The sequence below is a fragment of the Myotis yumanensis genome, unplaced genomic scaffold (assembly GCF_028538775.1).
Source record: "Myotis yumanensis isolate MYYU_CA2020_CCGP unplaced genomic scaffold, mMyoYum1.0.hap1 SCAF_5, whole genome shotgun sequence".
NCBI classification, from domain to species: domain Eukaryota; kingdom Metazoa; phylum Chordata; class Mammalia; order Chiroptera; family Vespertilionidae; genus Myotis; species Myotis yumanensis.
In genome coordinates, this window is record NW_027223756.1 from 107291131 (window position 1) to 107301437 (window position 10307).

Here is a 10307-nt window from a genome sequence, read left to right on the forward strand (position 1 = left end):
AGCAACACACTCCCTGATTTCAAGCAACCCTACAAATCTATGTTCATTAACGCAGAATGGCACTACATAAACACGGACAAATAGACCAGTAAACAAAGTTGAGAGCCCAGACGTAACCCTCCCATATACAGTCAACTAATAATTTGACCAGGGAGCCAAGACCTTCAGGGGGGAAAGGAAGCCTCTTTAAGAAGTGGAGCTGAGAAAGCCGGACACCACATGCAGAAACATGACGTTGGACCGACTTCCACCTCTCACAACAACTGACCACAGAAGAATACTAGTCTGTGGTGTGAAGTGTTTGGTTGATTAAAAAATCAGTTCATCCCTGGCTGGTGTGACTCAGTGGATGGAGCGTCAGCCTGCAGACTGAAGGGTCCTGGCTTCAATTCCGGTCAAGGGCACAGGCCCAGGTTGCGGGCTCAATCCCCAGTGTGGGACAGGCAGGAGGCAGCTGATCGATGATTCTCTCTCATCATTAATGTTTCTCTCTTTCTCTCTCTCTCATTTCCTCCCTGAAATCAATTTACAAAATATTTTTTAAAATCAGGTCCTATTTATTTAATCCATTTATCTGCCACTACGAGGAATCTAATAAACAGCAATTAATTTTCAAAAGGTACAAAGGCCCCCTCTGCCCTGCCCTGGGTCCCCTCCCTTTATTCTTGGTTACGATGCCGGCCTGCCCTGCTGCTCTACACACAAAGGGGAAAATGTTTGTAGAGCAAACAAGGGAGGAGTCATTTTCCATCCCTCACTCCAAATTCTGAAGCCAACACGTGGGAGCGGGAGCCGGCGCCCCAGCTGGGCTCTGAGCGGGAGGAGGGCTCTCCACCAGCCCAGGCACCCGCTGGGCAGAGCTGCTGCGGGTTTGGATTCACTCAACACATGTGTACGGGGACCCATGCTTTCCAAGCCCTGGGCCTGGGGCCAGGGGTGCAGACATGAGTCCACATGCCCTGCCTCCCCTCTACTGAGGGGCCCCCCTGCAGGGGTTGGGGAATGGCACATGTCTACCCTCCCTCTCACACCTCGTCCTCCACATTGTACTGTGTCTCTGTGTATTTTGCACATTGTAGATTTTATGGTCCTTGAAAGAAAAGTATTTGCACAGTGGCCAACTGAGGAAGGAAATGACTATTTTTCCTTTTTTAATACATTTTTATTGATTTCAGAGAGGAAAGGAGAGGGAGAGAAAGATAGAAACATCAACGATGAAAGAGAATCATTGACCAGCTGCCTCCTGCATGCCCCACACTGGGGATCAAGCCTGCAATCCAGGCATGTGCCCTGACCAGGAATTGAACCCTGACCTCCTGGTTCATAGGTCGACACTGAGCCACAGCATCTGGGTGGAAATGACCATTTTAAAGTTGATGAATTCCAGGTTGAAAATACATGTCCATAAATACACACATACATCACACACACCAAGCAAGCGACATTTTACTTTAAATTGAAGGGGAGAGGAAATACACAAAGAGCAGCGAGTCCTGGAAAAATGTTCACAACCTGCGGAAAAACACCAGCTACACAGACGCAGTGTGCCAAAATCATTTTCCATCTGCTCTGCCCTGCGCCGTCGATCGCCTCTCCCACAACCCAAAATTGCTTTTCAATTTAGTTTGGAAAATTGCAAAACAAAATTTCAAACTAAAAGCTTGCAATTTACTTACAAGTAAGTCATCAAAATATGGTTTCTGGAAAGCTTTTTAATGTCTAGAATTGTTTTGCCATAAATGTTTTAAAAGTTCTTGGTTTCTTTGCCTTGGAGAGAGAGAATAACAAACTTTAAAAACTTGCCCTGACCAGTTTGGCTCAGTGGATAGAGCATCGGCCTGCGGACTGAAAGGTCCCAGGTTCGATTCCAGCCAAGGGCATGTACCCGGGTTGCGGGCACATCCCCAGTGGGAGGTGTGCAGGAGGCAGCTGGTCGATGTTTCTCTCTCATAGATGTTTCTGACTCTCTATCCCTCTCTCTTCCTCTCCGTAAAAAAATCAATAAAATATTAAATAAATAAATAAATAAATAAAATAAAAAAATAAAAACTTCCAATACCATTTGAAGTGGAAAAGCCCAGTGTAGGAGGTGGTCTTGCCTCAGTGAGCTGTCCCTCTCCTTCCTTGGCGGGATGGACAGGGTGCCTGGGCGGTTGAAGGATGGACAGGGTGTCAGGGGTTTTCGGGATGGACACGGTGTTGGGGGTTTGCGGGAAGGACAGGGTGTCTGGGGTTTTCGGGATGGACACGGTGTTGGGGGATTGCTGGATGGACAGGGTGTCTGGGGGTTTGTGGGATGGACAGGGTGTCTGGGGATTGCTGGATGGACAGGGTGTCTGGGGATTGCTGGATGGACAGGGTGTCTGGGGGTTTGTGGGATGGACAGGGTGTCTGGGGGTTTGCGGGAGGACAGGGTGTCTGGGGATTGCTGGATGGACAGGGTGTCTGGGGGTTTGCGGGATGGACAGGGTGTCTGGGGATTGCTGGATGGACAGGGTGTCTGGGGATTGCTGGATGGACAGGGTGTCTGGGGGTTTGTGGGATGGACAGGGTGTCTGGGGGTTTGCGGGATGGACAGGGTGTCTGGGGGTTTGCGGGATGGACACGGTGTTGGGGGTTTGCGGGATGGACAGGGTGTCTGGGGGTTTGTGGGATGGACAGGGTGTCTGGGGGTTTGCGGGATGGACAGGGTGTCAGGGGGTTGAAGGATGGACAGGGTGACTGGGGGTTTGTGGGATGGACAGGGTGTCTGGGGGGGTTGAAGGATGGAGAGGGTGTCTGGGGACTTTGCAGGACCTGTCGCACTGGGCAGGATGCCTCCCTCTCTGTCCTGAGAGGCGGTCTGAGCCCACCATCGGGCTCAGGGCAGGAAGCCAGGTCCTCCAAGGATGGCCAGAGGCGGTTCCCATAGCAGCAGCCTCTGCTGCCGCTTCGGTAACTTTCCCATCACACGCCCACCAGGACACTAAGTTGTCTCCTCCAAGCTCTGGAACAGGATGCTCCGTGCGTGTGCTCAGGGCTCCTCGGGCATTTGTGTTGATAAGAAATGGATGGTGTGAGAGAACAGCCCTGGAGAGAGGAAGCCGCTTCCCTCCACCCACACTCCTTCCCCCTTCCCAGCCCCTCCCCACTCCTGTCCACGCCCTTATCCTCCCCGACCTGCCTCGCCCTCAGTCTCTCACTGGCCTTGCTGTGGCCTTGGTGGCCTCGGTGGGCTCAGGAGGAAGGTGGGCCTGCCTCCCACACACCTCGATGCTCCAGAGACTTCACTGAGGCCCTAGACGGGCATTTGCGCTGTTACAACCGCCCGGAACTGTCCGAGGTCCAGCACATCAGCCAATACCACTGCGAAATAAAAGGCAGGCCACGCCTGTCCAGGACTGTGCCAACATTCGGTGTTTCTAAAGACACGTCATGAAACAGCTGTGCCTGCCGCCCCTGGGAGAGACCTACTACCCGTGTCCCCACCCCGCCCCCTTCCTCGTGCAGTTGTGTTAACATTGGGCTGGGTCTACCCCGAAGACCGTGGCTCCCAAATGGGCGTCCAGAGACGCCGAGCCCCAGCCGTGCTGAATCCGTCCTTTTATTTGAGCTCTTCCGGTAACGCTGCCACTGCTGAGATGCCATTCCGGGCGGACACCGCCCAACCCCACCATTTCCCCTCGTGAACAAACCCATAATTTCTAGCACTCCTTCCGCCTCCCACCCCTCTTCTCGCCCTTCAAGTCACGGATGGGCGGGAGCAGGCCTCTGTGCCAAGGCAACGTGGGTGACCATGGCGCTGCCCTGGCTGCCTGGCCCAGCTATGTCTGCAGCGGAGGAGCCAGGCAGGCACCCTGATGCCAGGCAAGCAAGCCGCTGCCTTCCAGCTCCTTAGGTCTCTGTCTCTAACCCCCGCTGGCATCTCTCACCAACTGCTGAGATGTCTCCAGCTCTGGACTGGGGTCAGTGAATCCCCCCCCGCCCCCGAATCCCACCCCGACCCCAGCCAATGTGAGCACAAATGAGCCGCCAAAGGCTGAATCCGAGGCGGCCCAGAGGCCACGGGACTGCTCAGTGGTGCCTCTAAGCCAGTGACAGCGAACCTTCTGAGCTCGGCGTGTCAGCATTTTGAAAAACCTTAACTCTGGTGCCGTGTCACATGTAGAAATTTTTTGATATTTGCAACCATAGTAAAACAAAGACATATTTTTGATATTTATTTTATATATTTAAATGCCATTTAACAAAGAAAAACCAACCAAAGAAATGAGTTCACATGTCACGTCTGACACGCGTGTCCTAGGTTCGCCACCACTGCTTCTAAGCGGCTGCCCTGCTCCCGTCCTGAGCAGTTAAAGCCAGGGCAGCGGTGCCTGCAGAGGCCCGAGACAGCAATGTGGGTGCTGAATGTGGCCTCGCCTGGAAGCGCAGGAGAAACTGAGTCCTGATCCGCCAGTGAACCGGCTGAAGTCACGTGGCGCTCATCCCAGGGCCCAGGGCTCCCTAAGGAGCTCCGAGCTCCCAGCTCCGTGGGAAAGGCAAAGTCGCCTGCGGGGTGAGCAGGCCAAGGGGTGACAGATGCCCGTGTTTTCATAAAAGGAACAGCTGTCCATTCTGCCTCCCAGACCTTTTCAAAGCTGCACGCAGAAGCCTGCGGTGTCCGCTCAGAGCTGAAACCTCTTGCTAGGCCTCCTCTCCAGTAAAGGCTTCTGTTTTCCTCACCGCTTCACAGAATATGGTGAATGGAAGCTTCTTAAAAATGTATGTTTTTATTGACGTTTAGAGAGAGAGGAAGGGAGAGGGGGAGAGAGATAGAAGCATCAATGATGAGAGAGAATCACTGATCGGCTGCCTGCTGCACACCCCACACTGGGGATCAAGCCTGCAACCCAGACACATGCCCTGACCAGGAATGGAACCAGCGACCTCTTGCTTCATGAGTTGACCTCAACCACTGAGCCACATCGGCCAGACTGGACGCTTTTAATGCTTAATGCCTGTCCTCTCAGAAGAATCATCCTTTCTGGAGGCTTAGGCCAACCTCTCAGCCTCTCCTGCTTGAGCTTAACCGAAGGCAACTGCGAAGGAGAGGCACTCGGGGGCTGGTGGAAAATCACCGCTCCACACTCGCCAGCGTTCCTCGTTCCTCCCAGCCTGGGCGCAGCAGGGGAGTGAAGGACTCCTCTTAGCAACCCGTTTATCCGCACGACATGCACTACAACTTAGCACTGAGCTCCCCTGACACTGACACGTGGCCCTGGATTTGGGACTTGGGAGGGAGTGTGGCTACCTACACTGCCTTGAGATCCCTTTGGCATCAAAACAGCGAACACAGTGAAAATGAGTCTTCTCAGACTAGTCCTGCATTCCCGGCCTGTTGGTGGGACTCTATGGTTATTTTTCCATGGAAAGCACCTACACGCAGTTACTGCTGCTGCATACCATTGCTTACAGCAGGGGTGGGGAACCTGTTTTCTGCCAAGAGCCATTTTCATATTTATAATATCATTCGCTTAATATAAAAGTATGTTGCTATGAAAAAAGCTCCTAGGTTTATTGAATTTTGAGTCCCACCTGCGGTTGCCTTGGCAGGGCCAGACCAAATGATTTCTCTGGCCTTATATGGCCCACAGGCCAGACGTTGCCAACCCCTACCTTACAGGAGGGTCCCAAACACAGCCAGGTTCAAGGGCAAGGGCAGTAAACTCCACCCCTTCGCAGGGAGTGCCGAGAGCTGGGCAGGGGAGAACTGTGGTAGCCGCTGCGGAAAACGTAGCACCAGGGTTCAGTCTGTCCCTAGATAAAGGTTCAGTCCTCCAGGCTTCCCATATCCATTCACTCATTCCCTTGTGACTCCAACAAATATATATTGGCATCACCTACGTGCTAAGCGCTATTCTAAGCACTGAGGATACAGTACTGATCAAAATCAACATTTCCTCCCAGCATAAATTTGACGTCCATCTCCAGCCTCCCTTGCAGCTAGGTGGGGCCATGAGATCAAGTCCTGACCTCTAGCGTGTCCGCCACACACCTCTTCCTCAATCTCCTGTGCTCTTTTGTTTTCTCTGGAAATCCACTGAATAGAGAAGATGCTGAGGCCCTGGGGCTTATGGTGGGGAGAAAGAGCCATGGAAGAAGCCTTGGCCCAAGTGACGGCATGGAACAAAGCCAAGATGCTCCCCACCATCACCGAGCCATATCAGACTACACACTGCGAGAAGTAAACTCTCACTGTGTCTAAATGCCAGTGACAGGGGTGTTTCAGAGCTGTGTGTGAGCATGCCCTTAAATAGGAGTTTGAGACTGAAGACACTTGGCAAATTCATAGGACAGATCAGCATGATGGGAGCTCAGTGCCCCGGGGGGTGTGGCCCACAGGTGAGCCTCTTGGGGATACCTGGGAAGGCCTGGGTTTCATGCTACCTGAGGGGAGGCACTCACACAGGTTTGGAGGAGGGTAGCATAATCTGCTTCGGAATTCTAAAGTGTTCCTTTGTCTACCATGTGGAAAACAGACTGCAGAGGGCCAGGGCGAGACAGGCGAGAGGCTGGTGCAAGGACAACTGAGAAATGCTGGATGAGATTAAGGTATTGATAGTGAAAGTAATTTTTTAAAGTCGTAGTTTGGATACAGAGCCAAGATTGCTAACAGAACACTATGAATATTTTATCCTAAATTTCCAACAAGAAACATGGAATTGATAAATAGGTTGATGAGTCGGTTGTTCCCAGGAGAGGTCAACTATAAATTTAACTGTACATTTTGAGGTTGTCAGCAGGTAGCTAATGCTACGCAGAGACAGATGAGCTGTGGGATTAGATATGACCACCGCGGAAATAAAAGTAAGGAGAGAAAATAAATCCAAGGGCTGAGCATAGGGACACAGCCACATTAAGGAGATGGGAAGCCAAAGGAACCGTAGCAGAGGGTCAACCAAGAGAGATAAGGAGAGAAGATGCCCCGAGAGACCACAGCCTCTGCAGTTGTGTGGAGAAAGCATCTCAGGAGGAGGAAGCAGTGACCGGTGTCAGCTTCTCTTCAGAGACCCAGATGGAACGGCCCATGGAAGTCATTGGTCTGAGAGGGAACAGACCATGGGAGTCATTGGTCTGAGAGGGAACGGACCATGGGAGTCATTGGCCTGAGAGGGAACGGACCATGGGAGTCATTGGTCTGAGAGGGAATGGACCATGGGAGTCATTGGCCTGAGAGGGAAGGGACCATGGGAGTCATTGGCCTGAGAGGGAAGGGACCATGGGAGTCATTGGTCTGAGAGGGAAGGGACCATGGGAGTCATTGGTCTGAGAGGTAATGGACCAAGGGAGTCATTGGTCTGAGAGTGACTGACCATGGGAGTCATTGGTCTGAGAGGGAATGGCCATGGAAGTCATTGGCCTGAGAGTGAATGGACCACGGAAGTCATCGGTCTGAGAGTGAACAGACCATGGGAGTCTTTGGTCTGAGAGGAAACAGACCATGGGAGTCATTGGTCTGAGAGGGAATGGACCAAGGGAGTCATTGGTCTGAGAGGGAATGGACCATGGGAGTCATTGGTCTGAGAGGGAACGGACCATGGAAGTCATTGGTCTCAGAGTGAATGGACCACGGGAGTTATCGGTCTGAGAGTGAACGGACCATGGGAGTCATTGGTCTGAGAGGGAATGGGCCATGGGAGTCATTGGTCTGAGAGGGAACGGACCATGGAAGTCATTGGTCTGAGAGGGAATGGACCATGGGAGTCATTGGTCTGAGAGGGAATGGGCCATGGGAGTCATTGGTCTGAGAGTGAACGGACCATGGAAGTCATTGGTCTGAGAGGGAATGGACCATGGGAGTCTTTGGTCTGAGAGGGAATGACCATGGGAGTCATTGGTCTCAGAGTGAATGGACCACGGGAGTCATCGGTCTGAGAGTGAACGGACCATGGGAGTCTTTGGTCTGAGAGGGAATGACCATAGGAGTCATTGGTCATACCAGAGCAGTATCACTGGTGGGATGACAGCCTGATGGGAGTGAGTTTTAAAGGAATAGAAGGCATAACCATAGAAGCAGACACAAGGTTTGCCTCTGAGGAACTTGCCGTGGAGCTGGCCTGCCCAGCATTGGGAAGGCTGAGGTCAGAGTTCAGACGGAGGCCCCAGGCCTTGGCCTGCCTCCCTCGTTTCCACTCCTGCCTGCCCCTCCCCACAGCACACACCTGCACCAGGACACGCCAGGCAGCTCACCCACCTTCCCCCACAGAGCTGCCCTGGGACACTCCTCAGGCCCCGGGAACGCACACACTGGTTGTGTCAGGAGGACTGACCAGGGAGGGAGCCCACAGAAGCAGGACCAGAGCCCTTAGGGACGGGAAATCCCGGGTGTGGTTAGGAGGGAGGAGCAGGGAGACCGGGCTCCAGTCGCCCAATCCAAGGGCACCACAGGCAGGACCATAGCAACAAGCTGCAAGCTGAAACCCAGTCAGCAATCATGGGGACATGGGGACTCCCGTGGCCTTTAAACATCTTTGTCAAAACATTAAAAACTCTTCCTGTGGTTGTAAGTATTGCAGGGAAATGAACAAGTGGTACAATAATACTCAGTATGCTGTATTTTGGAACATTGAGAGTTAAAGTGTTTTACTTTTTTGTAAAAAACAAACACGTGTCAAGAGTAGACTGCACTGGGCTTGCCTTCTTCGCGTCGTACAACCTAGTTTTTGCAGCGACATCTTCTCTAAGCAAATTGCCATTCTTCTTTCTGAGTCCAGGTCACCTTCCAACATTTTATCTTCTGTGCTTTCAATGGCATGGAAAATCTCCGGGAGCTACGTCAGTGTGACGTGCCCGCTGGGGCCTCCCTGGGACCCCTGCTCTCACAGCCATATCTCATCTCCCGGGTCCCTGGCTGCACAGCTCAGGCCTCTTGAATAACGGCAGTGTAACCTTTCCATCGTCAGCCATTTCTTCCCAAATTCCATGGATGTTCCATTTTTTCTCTCTTTGATGCAATTCCATCTTTGTTGGCCAATTTTCACTTTTATAACATGCTACCCGGGTCTGTCACTGGGAGGCAAGGTAACTCCCCACTCCGCTGTGCATGAGCTGAGAGACACATGGCAACCCTCCCCCGCAGATGGGCAGGGGCGGGACAGGAGGCACACCTGTCGCTCACACACGGCCTGGGGGCGGGAGGGCTGGCAGCCACGTGGGCCCCTAGGGCAGCTCCATCGCTGTGCTGTGTACCTGAGACCTGACCAGGGTTGCTGGGAGCGGCTGCTATTAACTGAACTGTGGGGACGGGCACCACGCCCATGGCCACCCTGCAAAGCCAGGCCGCCTCCCTGCTTTGAAAAGTTGCCGAGGTGCTCGCTCAGGCAGCACAGACACTAAAACTGGAACGATACAGAGAGGATTCGCATGGCCCCTGCGCAAGGATGGCACACAAATTCCTGAAGCATTCCATATTTTTTAAATTAAAATTTTTTTTGAAAAGTTGTCGAGAACATGAGCAGAAGTTAGAGAAGACGCTGATGGCCAAGGGAAGGTTTTTTTAAAAGACAGAAAATTACAGCCGCTTGTCTGATGGGAGGGTCCTAGAGAAGAACAGTGGGCGACAGAGAAAGACTTGTTACGAGACTGGCATCCTTGAGTGGGTGAGCGGGATGCAGTCCCGTGCATGCAGGGTGAGCTTAGACACAGCCGTTCATCCGCTGCCACACGGAGGGGAGCACACGGCTCAGGCTGCTGGTGGAAAGACAAGTTGTCTCCTGATCAGACACTTTTCTCACTGGAATAAAAACCTGGGTCTTTACCTGAGAACAAAGAGCCCAGTGGTGTGGCTCAGTGGCTGGCTGAGCATCCACCTATGAACCAGGAGGTCACGGTTCAATTCCAGGTCAGGGCACGTGCCTAGGTTGTGGGCTCGATCCCCAGTGTGGGGCATGCAGGAGGCAACTGGTTGATGATTCTCTCTCATCATCTCATCTCTCTTCCTTCCTCTCTGAAATCATAAAGACATATTCTAAGAATAAATAAATGAGAACGAAGAGGGGACAGTGAGGCCTCGGGGGGAGGAGGCCGTGTAGAGCCTGTGTTTGGAAGAAGGGAGTGAACTGATGACAGACGTGCAGGAAGGTCCCGAGCCCTGCCAGAGCCACCTGGAGGCCGTGAGGAAGGCGAGACTGTCCCTCAGCTGTGTATCTCCAGCACGTCCGCTCTGCCTGAACCCTGCGGAGTGTGAGACACAGCCTGTCCTCGGCTCCTGTTCCCACCAACCTCTCCCCACCCGCAGACCTATCCCTGCAGACTCCATGCTGGCGCTGACTCACCAGGGACTCCAG

The 10307-nt window shown here is 52.8% G+C and overlaps 1 non-coding gene across 1 annotated transcript; it reads left to right on the top strand.

Moving 5' to 3' along the window:
- Window positions 1–9329: 9329 nt before the first annotated feature.
- On the top strand, window positions 9330–9436 carry LOC139011817 (U6 spliceosomal RNA). Its single transcript, XR_011471650.1, has one exon. It is a non-coding gene; the product is annotated as a U6 spliceosomal RNA (small nuclear RNA).
- The last annotated feature ends 871 nt before the right edge of the window (window positions 9437–10307 follow it).